The sequence below is a fragment of the Vombatus ursinus genome, unplaced genomic scaffold (genome assembly GCF_900497805.2).
Source record: "Vombatus ursinus unplaced genomic scaffold, bare-nosed wombat genome assembly UNPS02014872.1, whole genome shotgun sequence".
NCBI lineage: Eukaryota > Metazoa > Chordata > Mammalia > Diprotodontia > Vombatidae > Vombatus > Vombatus ursinus.
Window position 1 is genome coordinate 9,093,929 of NW_020954650.1, and position 22,706 is coordinate 9,116,634.

The window sequence follows — 22,706 nt, forward strand, 5'->3', positions numbered from 1 at the left end:
CTTCTCCCATGGCAGTCTGCTCCCCTATGCCTCTGCTCACTATTCTGGTGACTTTTTAAAGCAAAACACCCTTCTCTGGATACTATTCCCTGTATGTCTTATCTACTCTTATTAGAATGTCAACTCCTTGAGGGTGTTACGGGAGAAATATTTCCTCTTTGAGTCTATGTGGTAGGTTATTGATGCTAAAATAAATCTATCAGAAATTATAGAAGTAAAAACCTAAGTCTTATTATGTTTAAGCACTGGTTCAGAATTCAGAAAAAACATTTTGAACCCAGATTGGAGTTTCTGACAAGTTTTTATACAGATAATTATGCTAGAGAGACAAAGAAATAAATTCTTTTACATATTACAGTCTCATACATTCTTTTAGGTATAAAAGTTAAAAAAAACAAATTCATAATCCCATAATGTCATAAAAGTTCAACAAAATTAATTAAACAGAATCATAATCTCATACATTCCTTAAGGAAACAAATCTAGTTAAACAAACTCTACATATAAACTAAGTCAAGTTACAGGTTAAACTGCACTTAGAGGGTTCACAATGAGCTAAGTTAGAGGAGAGATTTACATGCCTGCAGAGTTAGCTGCAGTAGAATCCCTTCAGAAATAACCAAATCACCTTGAGAAGCTCAAAACTCCTCTTTGGCTTCTTATTGCCAAAAAGTCTTCCCTTATTATTATCATTCCATGAGTCAGATTTTAGCTATGTGTGGTTAATATTAATTAACAGAAAACAGGCTTCAGTTAAACCAAAGTCTTCCAGGAGGAATGGCATAATAAAAATTGGTAAAAGGAAATGAAAAATAAAAAATATCATCACAATGACAAGGACTGTCTTTGTTTTTGTATTTGTATGCCCAGCATATGGTATACAGCTTGGCACATAAACACAATATTTTTTTCCATTCGTACTTAATCTTTTAATGCCCCCAGGCAACTCTCTAAGATCATAAATTGTAGGATCTGGTTTGGTTGAGGGAGTTTCCTCAATCAGTCTAACAAGCAGCATTTATTAAACATCTACTGCAAAGCAGAATTGAAGTAGCTCAAAAGAAACATAAGATGGAAATTTAGAGAATTCACCCCTAATGTTCATGTGGACTACTTGTGCCCAACCTGTGTGTGGTACAGCATTTCTCGCTCTAATCTGCCACAGTCATATGCACTGTAACTTGACTCTAACATAATGATGTCATTTTGGTCCTCTTTGAGAATGAAGGCAGCTGGGTGGTGCAGTGGATAGAGCACCTGCCCTGAAGTCAGAGGGACCTGAGTTCAAATCCAACCTCAGACACATAACATTCCCTAGCTGTGTGACTCTGGGCAAGTCACTTAACCCCAATTGCCTCACCAGGAAAAAAAAAAAGAGAATGAAGAACAACAACCAGCCAACTACTTACTATGCGCTAGGCACTATACTTGGTGCTTGGGATAGAAAGACAAAGCTCCCTACAAAAAAAAAAAAAAACACACAGATTAATCACATGATTAATAATGGCGATGATAAGATAACTAAACAAACGTGTAAATAAATAACAAATATCCTTTGCAGATCTAAACTATCTATCTAAAGATAGAAGTAACAAGAAAAAGTTACTAGAAAGACAACCTTGGAGTCCAGGCCATATAAACTCAAGTTCTGCCTCTGACACATACTGGCTGTGTGACTAGTAGCTTAACTTTTTATGCTCTTAGCCAAAACTAATGGAAAAATTACCTATCTTTATTTGTGGAGGGCTTTTACATACTATACCTACATGGGTGGAACATAGATCTGGAACAACAACAAAAAAAAAAGAAAGAAAGAAAGACAGAAAGAAAACAGAATTTTTGTAAAAAAAGGTAAGGGTATAAGAAATGATGAACAGGCTGACTTCAGAAAAACCTGGAAAGACTTGTATGGTCTGGCAGATCAAAACATACTATTTGCTATTTTTTTTTCTTCTATTGAGTTTTGTTTCCTCTTTCTGGTGTTCCTCCTATTGGTTCTAATTCTTACTTACAACACCACTAATGTGAAAATATGTTTAATAGGAATGTATATGTATAGCCTATATCAGATTGTGCACTGTCTTGGGGAGGGTGGTGGGGAGGAAGGGATATAAAAATTTTAAACTCAAAAGCATATCGAAGTGATTGTTGATAAATCAAAATAATAAAATAAAATAAATAAAAAAGTAAGGGAATGTGGTAGAGCAGTAAATAAAAGGGGAACTCCTTCCCCCTCTGACTACTGACCTCTCTGACTTCCTTTAAGTATCAACTAAAATGCCATTTTCTATAGGAAACCTTCCCTAACTCCTCTTAATTCCAGAGCTTTCTCTCTTTTAATTATTTTTATATGTGCAACTTACTTTATATATAATTGTTTGGATGTTGTCTCTTCCTTTAGATGGTAAGCTCCTTGAAAGCAATGGCTGTCTTTTGCCTCTTTTTGTACCCCAAATGCTTAGCATAGTGCCTGGCATGTAGTATGCACTTAATAAATGTTTATCAATTGATTGATTTAGTGAATGTTCTTGTTTACAGAGAAAAGGATAGAAAGCAATCATCACTTCTCCTCTAATTAGTCTGGTAAGGCTTTATGGAAGATCCTATACATAGCTTTAGCCTGTAGATAGCTTGTTTGTTACATAATTGTTTATATGGGGTCTTCCCTATTAGTTGTGAGTTCCTTGAGAGGAGGGACTGTCTTTTGGCTTTTTTTTTTTTTTGGTATCACTGTTGCTTAGCCTGGTATATAGTAGGTGTCTAGTACATTTTTACTGACTTACTGAAACATCAACGAAGTGTTGTAGTGAATAGAAACTTGGATTTGGAATCAAGAAAACCAGTGTCCAAATCTTGCCTCAGAGAATTACTGGTCATGTGACCTTGGGCAAGTCTCTTAATCTCTCTCAGCCTCAGCCTCCTCCTCTGTAAAATGCTGTAAATGATGGCACCTACCTCAAATGGTTGCTGTGAAGATCAAATGAGATAATGTGAATAAAATGATTTGAAAAATTTGAAGCATTCTATAAACATTAGCTATTAGATGTTCTAGTAGTTGCCTAAAGGATAAAGTAAAAAATGCTAAGACAAGAAAAGGAAGAGTTAGGGGCAGCTAGGTGGTGCAGTGGATAGAGCTCTGGCCTTGGAGCCAGAAGGAACTGACACTTACTAGCTGTGTGACCCTGGGCAATTCACTTAACCCCAATTGCCTCACCAAAAAAAAAAAAAAAAAGGAAGGAAGGAAGAAAAGGAAGAACTCCCAACACAAAGAAGGTCTCATTTAAAAAACAAACCAAAAAAAAAAAAAACTTGGAAGCAGGAGTGGTCTGGTTAGACAAAGGTTATATGGAGTACCATCTTGGGAAGAAAAGTATTGCCAAACATGGTTGGCATTGCCAAGAAAGAAATTTGAGCCCCAGAGAAAAATAAATCATTTTAACTCTTCCTTTACTTCAGTAATAGTGTTATCCTCACTATCAGATAGAGAAAGGGAAGCATAGATTGGTCAGGCAACTTTGCTCAAGGTGAAAAAAGAATAGTCAGGAGCAATCTGCTCATTTACAGGTGAAGAAAATGAGGCCCAGACTGACTTAATGACGTGACTTAACCAGAGTCACACAGTTAGTGAAATAACCAATACTGACATCTGGCCCAGGATTCTTTCCATTATTCCTCAGCAAGGACCTGGCAAAAAGATTAAATTGTCACTCCAGTGTGTAAATTGAGAAGCTCAGGAAAGGGATTATGTTTATTTAACTCCTTAATATACAGCATATAGGGCTGAGAAGAGAGGACACTTAACAAGTATTGACTAATTTTGGCTGACTGGCAAAAAAGTGAGAGTCAAGAGCAGAAGTTCCATTGAGAAATAGACTATAAAAGTTTAATTTAATATGGCTTTTGTAACTTCTATCCCACTTTGAAACCCATCTCTCAAGACTTTAAACAAATGAACCATATTGCCTTTCTATTACTATTGAAAAGTCCTCAAAAGCATCGAGCCATGATGAAGAGCAACTCTTTTTTTTGTTTGTTTGTTTGTTTTTGGTGAGGCGATTGGGGTTAAGTAACTTGCCCAGAGTCACACAGTTAGCAAGTGTTACAAGTCTGAGGCTGGATTTGAACTCAGGTCCTCCTGACTCCAGGGCTGGTGCTTTATCCACTGCACCATCTAGCTGCCCCTGTAGAGCAGCTCTTTTTTAACAAATTGAGGTGATAAAAAATTATCCAACCTACAATAAGAGAAACTGAGGCACAGCTCTGGGCTGGCATTTTATTAAAGGGTCCATGGTCCCCTCTAATGAAGTGGACCTCAGATCTTCCTCATGATCACAAGATCACACAGCTAGTAGCTCTCTGAGGCAAGCTTTAGACACTTGTTTTCTTGATTCCAAATCCAGGTTTCTATCCATTACAACACTTCACTGATGTTTCAGTAAGTCAGTAAAAATTTATTAGACGGCTAGTACATACCAGGCAGAGCAATGTGATACCAAAAAAAAAAAAAAAAAAAAAAAAAAAAAAAAGCTCCCTCCTTCCAGGGCCCTATTTTTATAGGATTAAATATCTAAACATTCGAGGTTGACATATGATGCATAGACTAAAATAAGCAAACAATATATCAACAGGGTGACAGGTTAGGCAAAGAAAGAAATATCTCTACTGACTAGGTAGTCATAAGATAGACACCTGCTCATGTTGGACAAGAGAGAACAGTCTAGAGGTACAGAAATAAGTTTGGGGGACTTTTCTTGTAGTTGAGTCACCTCCACCATGCTAGGCTTGGTCACCATGACAAGGAAAAACAAGTGTGAACTTACAATCTGCATCTCACAGCTCTGGAGCCAAATACACAGAACTTATGATCACTACTCTTATGGAATCATAATTAACTGAGTAATACTGATCATTGAGTTGGGGTCCTCAAGGAATCAACTTTCTCATTCCCCACTTCGATCCACAAAAAGACCCCAGTGTTTCTTTGGATTATTGCAATCTATATGCATAGAGGGCAGTCCTCCATGTGTGACGCAAAACCAGTAGGGAGCTGTCCCCTCACTGAGGCACAAAGGTGATATTAGTAAAGAGGGAAATGGGCACAACTTATACTGATTATATTCCATTTGATTAAATAAGAACTTGTACTTTATTAAATGTAACAATAAATGTCTGAGGTAAACCTTTCACTAACCAAGAATAAATCGGGGGACCGTAGGCATTTACTCAAGTGCAGCAATGAAAACGTTGTTTGCCCTATGTACAGGTTCTGGAAATCTTTTGAGTTTATGAAAACAATTCAGGCAATTTTAACAAACAGCTACCCCATTATGGGGATGAGATGCAAGATCCCTGCAGACAACACAAACAGATCTAGATAGCTGTAACATAAGGAGTAAGGGAAGATAAGGAATAGAATGAGTTCCATGAACAAAGGAATTATCAGTGTTATCAGTTGTTGCTGTCAGTGGTGGAGCAAAAGCCAGAGTAGGAAACTGAAAAGAAAGTTTTGAGGTTCTAGTCACTGCAGGCTCAGGAACAGGTAGATTAGGAACTATTTGTGGAGAGGATGATGATAATGAAGAATCCCATCTCATACAATTGTCCTGCCTTTGAAACACCCTCTGATACAATCCTGTGGTCCTCTGGAGATCTCTCCTCCTAGAAATACTGGAAGCTTCAGAGCAACTTCTAGTGTATTTGCCTGTCCAGTTCAGGTCACTTGCAGAGATCCCCTTCTCTGTTAATCACCTCTGACAAAATAGATCTAAATACAATTCTAATTTGCTGTGACAATAACCAGGTGAGGTAGTGAGAGCCAACTCAAAACTTAATAACACTAATATGAATATCACTAGAACAGAGAACTTACATTTTTAGGTTGGCAAATTCAAATAAGAACTAAAAAATTAAAAAAAAATTCTGAATCCAGATTTTATACTTGGCATATATAATTACCTAATCTTGTTACAATTATTTATTAAAACCAACTGAAAAATTATCACTCTAGCTATTTTCCTTTAGCTGCTCATCCCTCACCTAGAAGGATCGGATTCTGGTAGAGAATTATTAACAGAATACTTTTTTTTTTTTTTTTGGCTAGGCAATGGGGTTAAGTGACTTGCCCACAGTCACACAACTAGTAAGTGTTATGTGTCTGAGGATGGATTTGAACTCAGGTCCTCCTGAATCCAAGGCCAGTACTCTATCCACTGCGCCATCTAGTTGCCATAGAACACTTTTTTAAAATAAGATGATGACCCCCGATACATGACTGAATTCACTTAAAGTTTGCCAAATAATTGTGATTGTAAGAAAAAATTCTGGGATGGACACCTGCTCATGTTGTACAAGAGAGGGATGTCAAGAGAGTGGTCAATTTCAAGACAGTACAGATCTAATAAGTCATTTATAATAAAACATGTTTGCCTTTCAAGACATGCTCAACATCCAGATGGTAATAAAAACCCTAACAAAATTGGTTTTTTCCCATTTAGGCAACATAAGATAGCCTAATATTCTTTTCTTCAAACCAAAACTGAACATGTTTCTGTTTTAGGTTTAACAATAATTCGGACCCATAAACTGTTCCATCAACACCCAATTATCCTCACCTTAATTTTAGGAAGGACTAAAATTTTAAGTTAAATAATTCAAATCTTATCTCCAGTATTAATCTATGAAACTTCAGACAATTTTAAGTGTTGCATCATGAGGGCCTGAATTGGAAAATCAGTCTTTGTCTCTTTTAATATTATTCAATAGATGCTTCAAATAATTTTTACATATAAAATTCTTAATCCAATTTTGAAAATTGTGTCATATCTCCTACTAATCATATTATCATGATGAAGGAATGTTATAGGATAGTCTCTAATTCAAAATGATCCCTCACTAGCATATATTACTTAATCAAAAATCACCTATAGGGTTCGTCTTCTATTACACTTGCCCTTATCAATGGAATTTGCTACATGAGAGAGGCAGAGACATAACGGCATTCATTTTGTTTGATTTCAAGGATGAATCATAGGCAGCCAATTGTTTGACAGGATGCCATAGCCAGCCTCAGAATTAACCAACTGGGAAAATTTCTTATTTACCAAGATGGCGACAGGTCAAGAGAATCCTACTTTCACCTTCCTGAGGTGAAATTCTCTTGACTTTCCCAGATATAGCCATCTACCTATGGCAGTCCTCAGACTTCAGGGGCGCATGGCATTTCCCTTGAGTGATGAACCAGCAGCCTTATGCAGGGTCAAGACACTTATACTTGGATTCAAGACTTAGAACAGCAGCAAATTGAAGTCCCAAGATACTCTTCCTCAAACAGCAAAATTTCACTAAATGCAGCTTAGAGATAGATAATTATTATTTCTCTCATATATTAGCCTCAAAATTAGCCTCTCATCTAGAATTGTTTTACTATTCACAAATTTCATCTATTTTCCCTTATCATTCCCCCCTTGCTCTGCATATATAGCTATCACACCATTTCTAGAATATAATTGGAAGAGAAACGAGATGAGATTCCCCGGCAGAGTCCATGTAGGCAAGTGGTTCACCTCTGGGCACAATTTCCTTGGCAAAAGCTATGGTATCAGAGGGAGCTATGCACAGCTTTAGAATTAGGGAATAGTTCAACCTTGGTCAAGGTCAACCAAGTCAAGGACTGACTTTGGCACAATAATAATCTTTTTCTGTAAGTGCTCAAAGAGAGGTGCAAGCTAGCAGATGTCCTCCAGTGGACGTAACCTGAAACGTAAGCTGATTAAAAGCTATGCAAGTTGGACAAGTGGCTTTCATGTAAGATGCCACGAGGATGTAGTCTAGAGTAACCTACTCTTGCTAAAGTAAATCTGTTATCCCTTGTATGCCACACTGACTTGAACTAAAAATGCATACTTGGGGATAGAAGTTCTAGGAAGGAGTGGCTTACCTATCTCAGTCACCTAGACCTAAAAGACTGTTTAGTATTATACTGCTGTTTTCACTTTACCACAAGTTCATACACAGTGAATACTTGGTTCAAAATAATAGAATTAAAAGATACAATTACATGAGTTTCCAGATGATCCCAAATGACACCCACGTATTGTTCAAAAGTTTCCTTTTTCTGCTTTGGGTGGGAGAGGTCCTAGTTCCTCAAATGGGCAGTGCTACAGAGTTTCACAATACTCTATCAGTAGAGCTCATCCCAAGGAACCCTACAAAGATCTCCTAAGAGGATTTTACCATGCTTTTCTCCCAACAGTAAGTCATTTGTTATTATTATTATTATTGTTATTGTTATTATTTTCTAGTTGTTTTTTAAATATACTCTAATAATCATATAATAGATGTATTTATAATGTAATAGTATTAAAATTGAAAAGAGGAAGAAACTTGCTTTAACAGCTTGTCCTGGCCTTCTTGCACTTAAAACATCATAAATCATGTGATAATAATTTAGTTTAATACCTTACAAACTTATCAATTCATAGAAAGTCATTTATCTTATTACTCTTGGCATTTTCATGCTAATCCTAGTAGTTTATGGAGTGCCCACCACATGTCAGGCTTTTTCTGTGTCTTGAAATTACTTAAGTCTGTTTCTATTAACGCTCTAAAATGTTTGGTAGATAATTTCCCAATTTTGTTAACATTCCATGCCGATTAGAAAAAGTACCTCTACGTGGGATAGCATTTTGTTCAATTGTATTCCTGCAAGGTCTGAACACTACAGTGCTCATCCTTTACCCAAGCCAGACATTGTGTTAAGCATTTCACAACTATGTGTTTCTCCTAAACAACCCTGGCAGATAGATGTAAATATTTATTATTCCCTATGTACATACAAGGACTGACTAGAGTCTCTAATTTACCACCATTACAATATTTTAAACCCAATCATTTTATTATGAGTAGTGGCAATAACTACACTTCATTTCGCACAAAATTCCATTTTTTTTTGTTGGCTTGTATTAAAAAAAAATTCATAGTGACACTCACAACTTCCCATTACTGCTTCTTTGTTTCTTTGAGTCACCCAAACAGCCAAATCAATTCCTTTAAATTTTCTAAATTACTAATCCTTTAGCATGACTACTTAAACTAGAGCAAAGAGATAATCTTTTCTCTATCAATCAACTAACATACTTTACGAAACATATTTTGTAGACTTATATTGATTGGGGAAGGAAGACATACAACAACTACCAAAAAAGCATTGCTTAAAAAAAATTCTACATCTTTTCTATTTCAGTGGGATTAAGACCCTCTCTGAAATGTCCTTTTCAAAATTCCAAAGCCCTTTACTTTCAAACCCTGAATTTACAGTCAATGCAAACAGACTCCAACTTTCTTTACCCTTCGACTCATCCTTACCTTTTCTAATTTCCTTATGCAATACCACTCTTTCTTTCTTCTACTTGGTTGATTCCTCTAGTAAACCCCTTGGTTACAAATTGGTTACAAATGCACAGTTAATACCAATTTCTTTAAGGGCTTTTGGATAATTAGAATTAGTTAAAATCACATAGTTTTTATAAATGATAGGCAAATAGACTTAAAAAAAACGCTCAGCACAAGTTCCTTATTTTAGGGTGTCACAGATTTTAGCAAGCAGGAACACTTTAGAGAAGAAATCATCTGTCTCCTTCTCAAAGTTAAACTTTTTTTTTTTAATGCTGGAAAGGCATTCATCCAGCTATTTTGGCAATGCCCAAGGGGATCAGCCAAAGCCCAACTACAGCACATGAATGTGACAGGAATTGAACTACGGGATAATTATCTGATGGAGATTGCACTTTTCTGAAAGGCTCAGGGTGTAATTTTTTTTTCTATTTCCTTTCAAATCATTAAAAATTAAGTCTATTAATTTTATTTTCTTAATAATTCACAAGTTCTGGGGCAGCTAGGTGGCGAAGTGGATAGAGCATCTGCCCTGAAGTCAGGAGGACCTGAGTTCAAATCTGGCCTCAGACCAAACACTTGACACTTACTAGCTGTGTGACCCTGGGCAAGTCACTTAACCCCAATTGCCTAAAAGAAAAAAAAATAATTCACAAGTTCTGCTTTTCCCTCTCAAAATTTAAGTATTTTATACTTCTATTTGCCATCTGCTCATTTTAATTTCATCTTTTCTAATCTGAGCACCCTTGATTATTTATGACTATGATCATTTCAGACTGGCCACCCTTACTTGCAAAGCCGCTATCACTGCAAGCTGCTCAAAACGGTCTTGGTGTGGCTGTAATCAGCCATAATACCATGAAAACTACTAAGGCCCTATTAATGGGTTACAGGGCCCCACCGCTGGCCCCAGTTCTCTGAAACTAGAATCACAGTGTCCAGCTCCTCCAGTCAATGCCCGCAGCATTGCCCTTTCCCCTCTTCATGTACACTAAACTATACCTTATATTTTTAGGGTTTGGGAAATAGGGGATCCCTGTCCTGAAGAGTCATGGGGTTTAATCCTTTTCAGCCTTTATTAGAGGCTTTTGGAGATCTAGTCACAGACTTGGTGTCCAGGCTCATAAGACTAAGATATCCTCAAGGAGGCCCTCCTTGGTGGCACCCTCTAATAGGTGTGCATGCATTTAATTTATTCTGTATCTATTTTCTTGTTTAATTCTATCTTCAATAATTCTTTCCCTAACTTACTATAGGCTTATTTATACAATTTGAATTTATTTTCACTAACCAATTGATTTCAACATGTTTTACTGTGTTTCTAATTTACCTAAACAATGGACTTAAACAGCAGTAGTATCATTAAATCTCACTTACCTTCGGTTGCTTTCTGATTTCAAAACAAGTTTTCTTTTTCTGGGAATGCTTTGGGAATCACTTTCAATCTGGAATACCTAGTCAGGATTTGCTTGTACCCTCAGGTTGATTGTTTAAAAGCAGTAAACAACAGAAGGGTAAATGAATTCTACTTCTACCCACTTTTACTCTTTCTTGAAGATGGTCTAAAATTTCCTTATTCTACCTTCTAATAATAAAAATCCCTTCCTGCAATAGACTTATCCCAACTTTAAGTACAGTTTTAAAGTATGTCTCTATTCTACACTAAAATTAAAACCAATTTCACAGATTGATACCCCAAAACTTCAGACTTAGAGATTGCCTAGCCACTAACTGAAACTTCTTCAAGCATAGCAAATGTGTTTCCTTTTTAAATTTTGAGCTGTTAAATTATTTAAGGTCACAAGATATCAAATCAAATTTCTCCTATGTTGTTCCCTAAGTTTTTGTTATCTGAATTCCTATTTCACTGAATTTCTCCTATACATATCTCATGACTATTAAGACAGTTCTTAAAATGCAAACTTCAGCTTCAAAACAATCCCCATCATTTTAAATCCCCTTTTAAGAAATAACTGACCTGTGAGTTGTTGTTGCTGTTTTTCATTAAACTCTACAGAGTTTGCTAGAACCCCATAAACTCATCAAAATACTTTATAAAGACATCCAAGACATTCTAAATTATAATTTAGAAGTGAAAGAAATAACTATTCCTTTTTAACAAATTTCGAATCCTTTTTTAGTATCTTAGTTTTCAGTTAATTTCTGTATATCTTTCATCTTATTAATCTTCAACATGGCCAGTGTTAGGAACAGAGAAAAAAGAGAGATGTGTCCTCTTTTAAACCTTTTTGAAAGTTTGAAAGAAAAGATATAGGTAAAACATAGGTTAGTTACACTTTAGCACAAAGCATGAATAGCACAGATAAAACTGCCACATATTTCCCATTCTCTTAAAGATTTTCTTAATTATATAAGGTTGCTTTCTATCTGAAATAAAGAACCCACTATTCCTAAACTTAGTTTCAAACAGACACACACAGAACATATAACAAGATACAACATTAAATCAGACCTGAATTTCTCCTAAGTTTTCCTCCAGAATATTGTGAAGTCAAAATCTTACATGTTTCTTACAGAACTTATGACTATCTTTGACCACTGATTTTACGAGCTTTTCAGAGGAAGGTTACCTTAAGTTTATTTACAAAAAAGTCATATAAACCTTTATTATTTGCTTGCAGGTGATGGATGACACTCAGCAGGTGTGGCATCTTGCAATATCAAACATGGCATAAGAGAATGTTTCTTCAGATGATCAGAATGTTACTTAATCTGCTGTACTTACAGTACGGTTTGCCTATAAATATCAATACAGGAGTCAGCATGGGTAGGTTGTCCTGAATGCTGACTCCACGCTGCTAAATATTAGATAAAGTTTTGCTTTGGGTTATTTTCCCCCCAGAAGCACACCTCTGATGCTCTGGGATTGACTCCAGTATTGAAATGGCAACTGTTTTGTTTGGATAAAGGCTGAAAAATGGTTACAGGTGGGGAGCTAGTCAAAAAGGGATCTGCCTTTAAAAAGAGGATTCAGATGGAACAAAAAACAGGAAGTTCTTGAAGGTTTCTAACAAACCGTTTTGAGCTTCCAAAGTTTAATACTAAGCACACAAACTAAGATGACTCCTAGTTTCCTCTAAATCTTGTCAATTTAGCTATGAAAGTACTAAAATACACAGAAATCTGATTTTATTGATCCTCAGTCTGATTCATGAATAGTAATAGTGACTATTAAAAAATGCTGTGATGGAAAAGGCACCTCTCACAGCTAAGCTCTAGACTATCCAAGATGGGTTATTGGAAAAGGGTTGTTTACAATGCCCCTTGAATACCATGACACTTGTACATGGTTAATTGAGATGAAGGGAATTGTTTACTTTATTTGCCTTAATTGTCTATCATGTTCTGTAACATTTGAAATTACAAAGATGGAATAAATAACTGTTTTTAGGTTTATAGTTTAAAAAAAACTTATGGCCATCTTGTAGCTGGAGTTCTGCTAGCAGCCTAAGATAATTCTTTTGTTTCCTAATCATGTTAATGTTTTTAGAATCTTATCAATAAAGCATCTGATTTAGTAACAATACAAATTGCTTTAGTCTAATTTGCCAATTGGGTTCACCCACTTAAAGTGTACTTTGTATTTAGGACAGGTCCCTAATAGATAGAAGAGCTGGTTAGAATTCCATTCCTCTAGACTTTTTGCCAAAGTATAATCACAGGAAGAGAAACTGAGACTGATGAAAGATTGAACAATATCAATAGTTCATTTATTCTAAGCTGACTTGGGAGGTTGTTCAATAAAATTCCATAACTTTCTAACTAATCAAAAGTCCCATGCTTTGGCCAAAACAGTTTCCCAAACTCTCTGTATTCTCAAACCAAACTTTATACAGTTTAATAGCTCTTTCTTTAGTCATCCCACCCTGGACGGGGAGCCCACCCTTTTCCCAGGCTGCCAAGATTCTACCCAATGGAGAGCCTGTAAGAATGCATTTCTCCTCTTCTACCCGACCCCATCTCTCCTGCAGGCAGCCCCAAACAGGAGCAGCACTTTTTTGGAGAAACTTTCCTTGACAGAATTGGACTAGATTTCTGAGGACCTCTGTTATTAACCATTCCTTCTGAGAAGCTCCCCAACTGAAGACACTGGAGATTACCTCCCTCGGATATCTCCCCTTACCTCTGAACAGGAAGTCCACCCTTTTCCCAGGCTGTCAAAATCAAGCAAGGGAGATAATTTCCAACCCACCAGAGACTCGCCTACATGAGTGTCTTTCCTACAACTAACACTCAAATGTTTAAGGATTTGTTTTGGCAAATTCTCCAATACTTCCAATTTATTTCTGGGCTTAACCTTTAGGGTCCTAAGACCAGTCAACTAGGGCTTAACAGTCCTTTATAACGGAACATTCAGCAAAATTTATACCTACTTTCCTTTAAAACTTCCTGAAAATTTAGGTCTGATTGTCAATAACTGACTTAGTTCTAAGCAAATATAAGTAAAAATAACCTTTTCCTTTCCTCATATCTGTAAAATTAAAATAGCCTTCTTCTCAGGTGGAAAGAGGGTGGGATTGGGGCACCTAGGTGGTGCAGTAGACAGAGCACCGGCCCTAAAGTCAGGAGGACCTGAGTTCAAATCCGGCCTCAGGGCTTCAGACCAAACACTTGATACTTACTAGCTGTGTGACCCTGGGCAAGTCACTTAATCCGAATTGCAAAAAAAAAAACAAGAGGGTGGGATTGCTCCCAGGATGGTCATAGCCTTGACAGCTTACTGTTGAGGTTGGGAATCTCTCCCCTAAGGGTCTGTGTGATTAAGGAAGAAAAATGTGGTTCGGATTCCTCCTACAATAAGACACACTTCTAGAGAAAGAAGTGAAGATAGCTTTAATTAAGATTATAATACAGGCATAGAAAAGCTAGATTTACAGCAACATACAATTAGCAATATGACTATAGTCAAGCTAAGAATACAAAGGATAGCAATAATATAAGAAAACATCGCCAATTCGGGGAAGCACCAACACTTGAAGTCCAAGCTGGGGATGCCTGGGGTACAGCTTTCAGGGTCCCGATTGGGAAAGTCCCAGGCAAAGCGTCCTCTCCATGGGTGAGAATCCAAAGATGGCTTTCCCAATTAGGATTTAAATAGGGCCTCTAACAAAGAAGGCCCCGTGCCAGAGATGTCCACGATTCTAGTAGATGTTTTCACTTGATTCAGGAACTGGACACGTTCCTGGAGCAAGCAAAACATCTTAGAATATTAATTAAATTGATATGTTCTGATGAACTGGCCAGGTTCCCAGAGCACATCTTTTCCTGAGAACTGGCTAAATTCTCAGGTCAACATAGATAACCACACTCTGACTTACAGCCCAATGTTTAGAGTCATACAGGGAACATGGAAGATCTTTCCTTATAAGATTTATCAATCAGGGTCCAAAAGTTGCCCTCAACCAGTTTAAGAGATTTTTCTACTAATGACAAGAATGATTTAATTACTCCTTGTTAAAAGAATTTAAAGGCAAAAATATATATATTTAACCCTGCCAACAGGAAGTTTTTAAATTAGCTAGTAGCTAGCTGACTGAAAATGAGGAACTAGCACTTCTACTGCTAAATCTCCTTGATCGTAACAAAATGAAAGTAAGAAAAATGGAGGATAAACATATAGTAACCTATGTTTAAAAAGTTAAAATTATGGCCATATAATTTTTATTAAAAATTTTATTAAAAAATAGAATTTGAGTGCACCAGAGCTTATAAATTTAGACAGATTAGTCACAAATTCAAACAGTTCCTATTAGCCCAATAGAAGACCCTTCTTAAAGAAAAATGAATTTAGGATAAATCAAGGCAGACTCACCAATCTTGAAGAGATTTACCTCAGGCTCAGAGAATTTGCGTGCAGACAGTGAGGGGAGTCCAGCCTCCAAGGGCTGGTGTCTGTGAGGGAGCCATCATCAAAAATTTGATCCAGTGTGCACTTCCTCTTTTTGGGTCCCTTGTAGGGGCCAGCCAAAAGAGGTTGGGGTGCCTCACCATCCCATCTCAGGATGTAATATGGTAATAAAATAATGTAGCCAGCAATGTGTTAATAAAAAAACGCTCTAACCTACAATAAGAAAAACTGAGGCAGAGCTCTGGGCCAATGGCACTTTATTAAAGGGTCCATGATCCCTTCTAATGAAATGGCCCTCAGATCTTCCTTATGATTTCAGATGCCCCCTCCTTCCAGGGTCCTATTTTTATAGGATTAGATATCTAAACATTCAAGAACAGGTATACCAAATACAGGATAATTCCATTGGTTGACATATGACGCATAGGCAAAAATAATCATATAATACATCAGCAGCATCATAGGTTGGGCAAAACAAGGAATATCTCCACTGAGAGGTGGTCAAAAGATGGACACCTGCTCACGTTGAACAAGAAAGAATGGTCTGGAGGTACAGAAATAAGTTTGAGGGACTTCCCCTGTAGTTGAGTCACCTCCACCATACGGGGCGTGATCACCATAACAAGGAAATACAAGGGTGGAGACCTTTGGTTAACTTCCTATGTTAAGCAAGTGAATTTACAATCTGCAACTCATAACTCTGGGGCCAAATATACAGAACACATAATCACCACTCTTATGGAATCATAATAAACTGACTAATACTGATTAGAGTTTGAGTTAGGGTCCTCAAGGAATCAACTTTCTCAAAATGGTCCCTATTCCAGCTGAATATTCAAGTCAGTTAAGTGGTATAGTAGATAGAACACTGGAACTGAGTTTTCTAATCCTGCCTCAAGTACTTACAAGCTGTGTGATCCTAGACAAGTCACTTAACCTCTCAGCCTCCGTTTCTTTATCTGTAAAGAGGAGGAAATTATACTATCAATTATGCAAAGTCTTTATGAGCATTAAATGATTGTGTGTGTCTGTGTGCACTCACACACACAGACATGCACACACATGCTGTGTATGGCAATGAAAACATTAAAGAGTTACGTGTTGTTGTTCAGTCAATTTTATAAAAAAGTATGGCTTTCATCATGTCATTCCACTACTCAAGAACCCAAAAGAGTCTTGTCATCTACTATATGAAATCCAAACCTGATTCTACTCTGATACTACATGTCTCCCAACCCTTACTTCCCATGACTCCATAACACCTACTCAACCCAGTCAAGCTACTGTTCTCATATTATCTTGGTCCTTCCTACCTCAATACTTTTGCTCAGGCTATATTTCTTTTTCTGTAATACCCTCACTCTTCTCCTCTTCCTATCCAAGTCCTATCTATATTATGATGTATAAAAAGTTTGAGAGACATAATTTCTGGGTGATTAATCATTTTATTAATTATGGCTAGTGAGTAGTATTAAAAGGATGGTCATTAGGCCATCTCAGAAACCAAAGACCATTCATGGAACCCACCCACACTTACATGCCCTTGGAAAAGTGAATGTTCCTGAGGGTGGAAATAAACTCTGATTGGTTAACAAGTAATTAGAGAATAAATATTATTAGAGGTGGGCTTATTCTAATAAGAGTGTGGGGAATGTGACTGATCACTCAGTCTTGGACCAAGAGAATTATCTATATCAGACTACCTCCCCCCACCCCGACTAGGGCAATCTAGACTAAAGGGGGAATCCACTTACCCTAGACTAGAATTTTTTTACTTTTTGATCACATCTAAGTTTCCTAATTGAGTAAGTTTCACCCAAGATTAAATTTCCTTATCAGCCCTGTATTTCAAAGGCTGCCTGAATAAACCACAGGGGCTGATTTTTGAATGAGGAAATAGAAAAGGGGAAAATCCTTAGTCCTAATTTGGTAATTGGTTATTGAGATAAGAGGGAAATAATAATTTCTCTCAACATATACTTTAAATAAATTCAGTCCAAGAAACAATACAATACTCAGGAACTGTATTAGATTTTGAAGAAACAAAGATGAAAACATCACAATATTTTGCTCTCAATGATCTTATAATCAAATGAGATACAAGACATACATCACCAATAAGTATGATGCCAGGAAAAAATGTGATAGGGGCAAAGGAGAGATTCAGGCAAAGAACTATAAAAAATTTTAGGAAGGAAAATTCTTGCATTGGGTAGGATGAGGGAAAGCTTCAGGGAGGAGGTACCTATGATGACCTGGATCTTGAAAAATAAAAAAAGTGGAATTGAGGAAAGAATTCGTTCCTAGCATAAGAGACTGACCTATACAAATGCACAGAGGTGGTAGAGAAAAAAGACAAGATTAGGAGACAGCTAATAAGTAGCCTAGAGCAACTAGATGGTGCAGTGAATGAAATACTCAGCTCAGAGTCAGGAAGATCTGATTTCAAATCTGGCCTCAGACACTTACTAGCTATGTTACCCTTGGGCAAGTCACTTAACCACTATTTGCCTCAGTTCCTCATCTGTAAAATGGGGACACACTAGAGAAAGAAATGACAAACCACTCCAGTAGCTTTGGCAAGAAAAGTCCATGGGGGCAGGCGGAGCCAAGATGGCAGAATAAAAGCAGTGCCTTGCTTGAGCTCTCCCTCAAACCCCTCCAAATACCTGTAAAAAATGGCTCTAAACAAATTCTAAAGCAGCAGAACCCACAAAAAGAGAGAGTGAAACAAATTTCTAGCCCATGACAACCTGGATGGTTGATTAAAAAGGTCTATTGTGCTGGACTGGGAGAGAAACGCAGTTCAGCCTGGGCACACAGGCGAAACAGGCCTCAGCGAACCTGGACCAGGCCTCAGAGGACTGAATCACAGGCAGTTGTGACGGTTTCCAGACTTCTCAACCCACAAACGCCAAAGACAACTTAGAAGGTCAGTAGGAAAAGTCTGTGACTGGGGTGAGAGAGAAGCTTGGTCCCAGCCCCAGTCCCGGCTACAGCCCTAGGGCGGTGGCTGCTTCCTAAGCTTCTAGCCCACAGACTGAGGGGGAATTGAGTGGCTGATCAGAGCGGGATTGCAGGGATCTCTTTGCTGGTGCTGAGGCAGGATTCTCTTGCTTTGCCAATGCTTGGATCTGGGTCATAGTTCTGGATGGTGATCCTGGGATGAGGAGGAGTGCTGGCATGGTGGAGTTTGTGGTGACAGTGGAGAGGGAATCCTCCTCACAGTTCCAAGGCACAAAAGAGTGCTTGTGGTCACTCATAGACCAGAGGACAGTCTAGGAAAGGAGTAAACAGCACGCCCTTTATCATATCACCTTGGAAGAACTGAAAATTTACAGGTCTCTAGAAGTATCTCTGAAAACAGCTGCACAAAACCCCCAAAGCTTAGGACAGTACATTCTCCACACTGGAAGCAGACCCCTACCTTAACAAAGAGTTTAAAATGCAAGTAATTGGCTGGGATCATGAGCAAACTGTGCAAAAAAGTCAGACTATAGAATCTTTCTTTGGTGACAAAGAAGATCAAAACATACAACCAGAAGAAGACAACAAAGTCAAAGCTCCTACATCCAAAGCCTCCAATAAAAATATGAGTCAGTCCCAGGCCATGGAAGAGCTCAAAAAGGATTTTGAGAAGCAAGTAAGAGAAGTAGAGGAAAAAGTGGAAAGAGAAATGAGAGTGATGCAAGAAAATCATGAAAAATTAGTCAACAGCTTGCTAAAGGAGACCCAAAAAAATACTGAAGAAAATAACACCTTAAAAAATAGCCCAACCAAATGGCAAAAGAAGTCCAAAAAGCCAATGAGGATAAGAATGCCTTCAAAAGCAGAATTGGACAAATGAAAAAGGAAGTCCAAAAGCTCACTGAAGAAAATGCTTCCTTAAAAATTGGAATGGAGAAATTAAAAGCTAGAGACTCTATGAGAAATCAAGACATTGTAAAACAAAACTAAAAGAACAAAAAAATAGAAGACAGTGTGAAATATCTCACTGGAATAACAACTGACCTGGAAAATAGATCCAGGAGAGAGAATTTAAAAATTATTGAACTATCTGAAAGTCATGATCAAAAAAAAAAGAGAATAGACATCATCTTTCAAGAAATTATCAAGGAAAACTGCCCTGATATTTTGGAACCAGAGGGCAAAATAGAAACTGAAAGAATCCACCAATCACCTCCTGAAAGAGATCCCCAAAGGAAAACTCCTAGGAATATTGTAGCCAAATTCCAGAGTTCCCAGGTCAAGGAGAAAATATTATTAGCAGCTAGAAAGAAACAATTCAAGTATTGTGGAAACACAATCAGGATAACACAAGATTTAGCAACTTTTACATTAAGGGATCACAGAGCTTGGAATATGATATTCTGGAGGGCAAAGGAGATAGGATTACAGCCAAGAATCACCTACCCAGCAAAACTGAGTATAATACTTCAGGGGAAAAAATGGACATTCAGTGAAATAGAGGACTTTCAAGCACTCTTGATGAAAAGACCAGAGCTGAATAGAAAATTCAACTTTTAAACACAAGACTCAAGAGAAGCACAAAGAGGCAAACAGGAAAGGGAAATCATAAGGGATTTATTAAGGTTGAACTGTTTACATTCCTGCATGGAAAGATGTTATTTGTAACTCATGAGACCTTTGTCAGCATTAGGGGAGTTGGAGGGGAAAAAATTATATATATATAGATTGATAGATAGAGGGCACAGGTGGAGTTCAAGACGAATGGGTGATATCTGGAGAATAAAATTAAGGAGTGAGAGAGGAATATATTAGGAGAAGGAGAAATGGAGAAGTAGAATGGGGTAAATTATCTCATATAAAACAGACAAGAAAAGGCTTTTACAGTAGAGGGGAAATGGGGATAGGTGAGAGGGAATGAGTAAATCTTATTCTCATCAGATTTGGCTTAAGGAGGGAATAATATACACACTCAATTGGGTATGGAAAGCTAATTTACCCTACAGGAAAAAAGGAGGGAAGGGGACAAGAGAGCAGGGGGATGATAGAGGGGAGGGCAGATGGGGGGAGGGAGTAATCAGAAGCAAACACTTCTGAGGAGGGACAGGGTCAAAAGACAGAATAGAATATAGGGGAGTGGAGCAGGATATGATGAAGAGAAATATAGTTAGTTTTTCACAACATGACTATTATGGAAGTGTTTTGCATGACTACACAAGTATAACCTTGCCTTTTCAATGAGGGTGGGTGGGGAGAGAGGAAGGGAAAAAATTTGGAACCCAAAGTTTTGAAAACAAATGTTAAAAATTGTTTTCACATGCAACTGGGAAATAAGATATACAGGAATGGAGTATAGACATCTATCCTGCCCTACAGGAAAATAGAAGAGGAAGGGGATAAGAGAAGGGGGGGGGGTGCAGATAGAAGGGGGGGCAGTTTAGGGGAAAGGGTATTCAGAATGCACACTGTCTTGGGTTGGGGGAGGGATGAAATGGGGAAAAAGTTTGGAACTCAAAATCTTGTGGAAGGGAATGTTGAAAACTAAAAATAAATAAATTAATGAATCTTTTAAAAAAATATCTAAATAGATGGATCTGCTCTAGGGTGGCCTCAGAAATAGTTCTGGTCTTTTCATGAATAGGAAGCCTAGTTACCCTTGAACCTGACCTTGTTTCCCATTAGTCTTACAGGCCAAAGATAAGCAAAATCATGAAAGATTTCCTTGGGACCCTGAAGACGCAATTACTTTACCCATTTCAGGTCTGTACCCACCAGGCTGAACTTCAAGGATGAGAAGTATGGTATTTTTTGCCTTGGGCATTCTTCTCTTTGTACAGATAAGGTGCTGGAATAGATAGCCTCTTTAATGTCCTTTCCAGTTAGAAAATTCTATGATGATAATGATTAATCAAACTACAGTATTGATTTGTTTTCATGTGTCATAAATCATGCAGCTAATGGAGAAATAAATTCTCAGTGTCTTAAAAAAAAAAGTCCATGGGGTTGTGTAGAGTCTGACACAATTGAACAATAACAACAATAAGTAGCCCAGTGTGACTAGAATATATTGTAGAGTACATGAAAGCAAGTAGAGTAAAAGATAGAAAAGGTAGATTGTAAGTAGAATGTCCAGTTCAATGTTTCCTCCTCCACAAAGCCTTCTCGCACTGTACCAGCACATGGGAAATATTTAACAAAATAATTAGAAAGTCAATAAAACATAATAATTTTAATATATGACTTACTAAGTCAACAAGGGGCCTATAGGAATCCTTATGTACAGTTTAGTGGCCCTCATTTCTATCTGAATATACTACAGTATGGTACAGTGCAGAATAGTATATTAATATACAATATATTAATGTATAGAGTATTTAGTATAGTATAGTGTAGTTGGCTGGTTGTCTTCATTCTCACAGAGGACCAAAATGACATCACTATGTTAGAGTCAAGTTACAGTGTGTCCAGCTGTGGCTGATCAGATCAATACAAGCTCAGAAGGCTCTACCACAGGTTGGACACAAATAGTCCATGTAAACATTTGGGGTGGATTCTCTAATTTTGTGTATCTCATGTTTCTTTTGAGCTACTGCAATTCTGCTTTGCTAACACAGCACCTTTCCCGATGCAGGCACACCATGATGGGCAACCCAGTGCCAGTGTCTCCCATGTAACACAATCAATTCCAAAGTTCTTCAGAGAGATCTTGTATCACTTCTTCTGACCATAATGTGAGCACTTGCCTTATAGGAGTTCTCCATAAAATAGTCTTGTAAGCAAGCATACATTTGGCATCTGAACAACATGGCCAGCCCATCATAATTGTTGTCTCTGCAGTAGAGTTTGAATGCTTAGCAGTTTAGCTCGAGAAACAGCCTCAGTGTTTAATACTTGCCAGGTGATCTTCAGAATCTTCTTAAGACACTTCAAATGAAAGAGATTCAATTTCTGGACATGGTGCTGGTATACTGTCCAGGATTCACAGGCATACAGCAATAAGGTCAGCACAACGGCTCTGTAGACCTTCAGTTGGGTAGTCAGCCTAATAACTCTGCTCTCCCACACTTTCCTTCAGAGCCCCCCAAATACAGAGCGAACTCTGACAAATGCATGTGTCAACCTCATTATCAATGTGTACATCTCTGTAAAGTATACTGCCAAAGTAAGTGAACTTATCCACAGCATTCAAAACTCTTCCATTTGCTGTAACCAATGGTTCTATGTATGGATGGTGTGTTGTTGGCTGGTGGAGCGCCTGTGTTTTCTTGGCGTTAATTGTGAGGTCAAAATTAGCACAAGCAACAGAGAACTGATCTGTTGCATCTCAGTTTCAGAGGCTGCATTGAGTGCACAATCATCTGTGAACAAAAAATCACGCTACAACACTCCCTCCACTTTTGTCTTGGCTTGTAGCCTTTTCAAGTTAAATAATTTACCTTCAGTGAGGTAGCTGACATTGATGCCGTGTTTGTCCTCATTG

The 22,706-nt window shown here is 37.6% G+C and overlaps 1 protein-coding gene across 10 annotated transcripts in view; it reads right to left on the reverse strand.

The window, feature by feature from the left end:
- The window catches only part of LOC114028179 (beta-1,3-galactosyltransferase 5-like), a 73,992-nt gene extending 58,217 nt beyond the window's left edge, over positions 1–15,775 (reverse strand). For 6 of the 10 annotated variants that reach the window (XR_003567332.1, XR_003567330.1, XR_003567331.1 and 3 more), the window contains exons 1-2: positions 15,224–15,775; positions 1,410–1,458 (exon numbers count right to left, since the gene is read on the reverse strand). The gene's annotated coding sequence lies outside the window, so the exon portion shown is untranslated. Of the gene's footprint in view, positions 1–1,409; positions 1,459–10,767; positions 10,985–12,013; positions 12,061–15,223 lie in introns of those variants that run through there. The other 4 variants (XM_027842401.1, XM_027842402.1, XM_027842400.1 and 1 more) reach the window with 4 other exon arrangements.
- Positions 15,776–22,706: the final 6,931 nt, after the last annotated feature.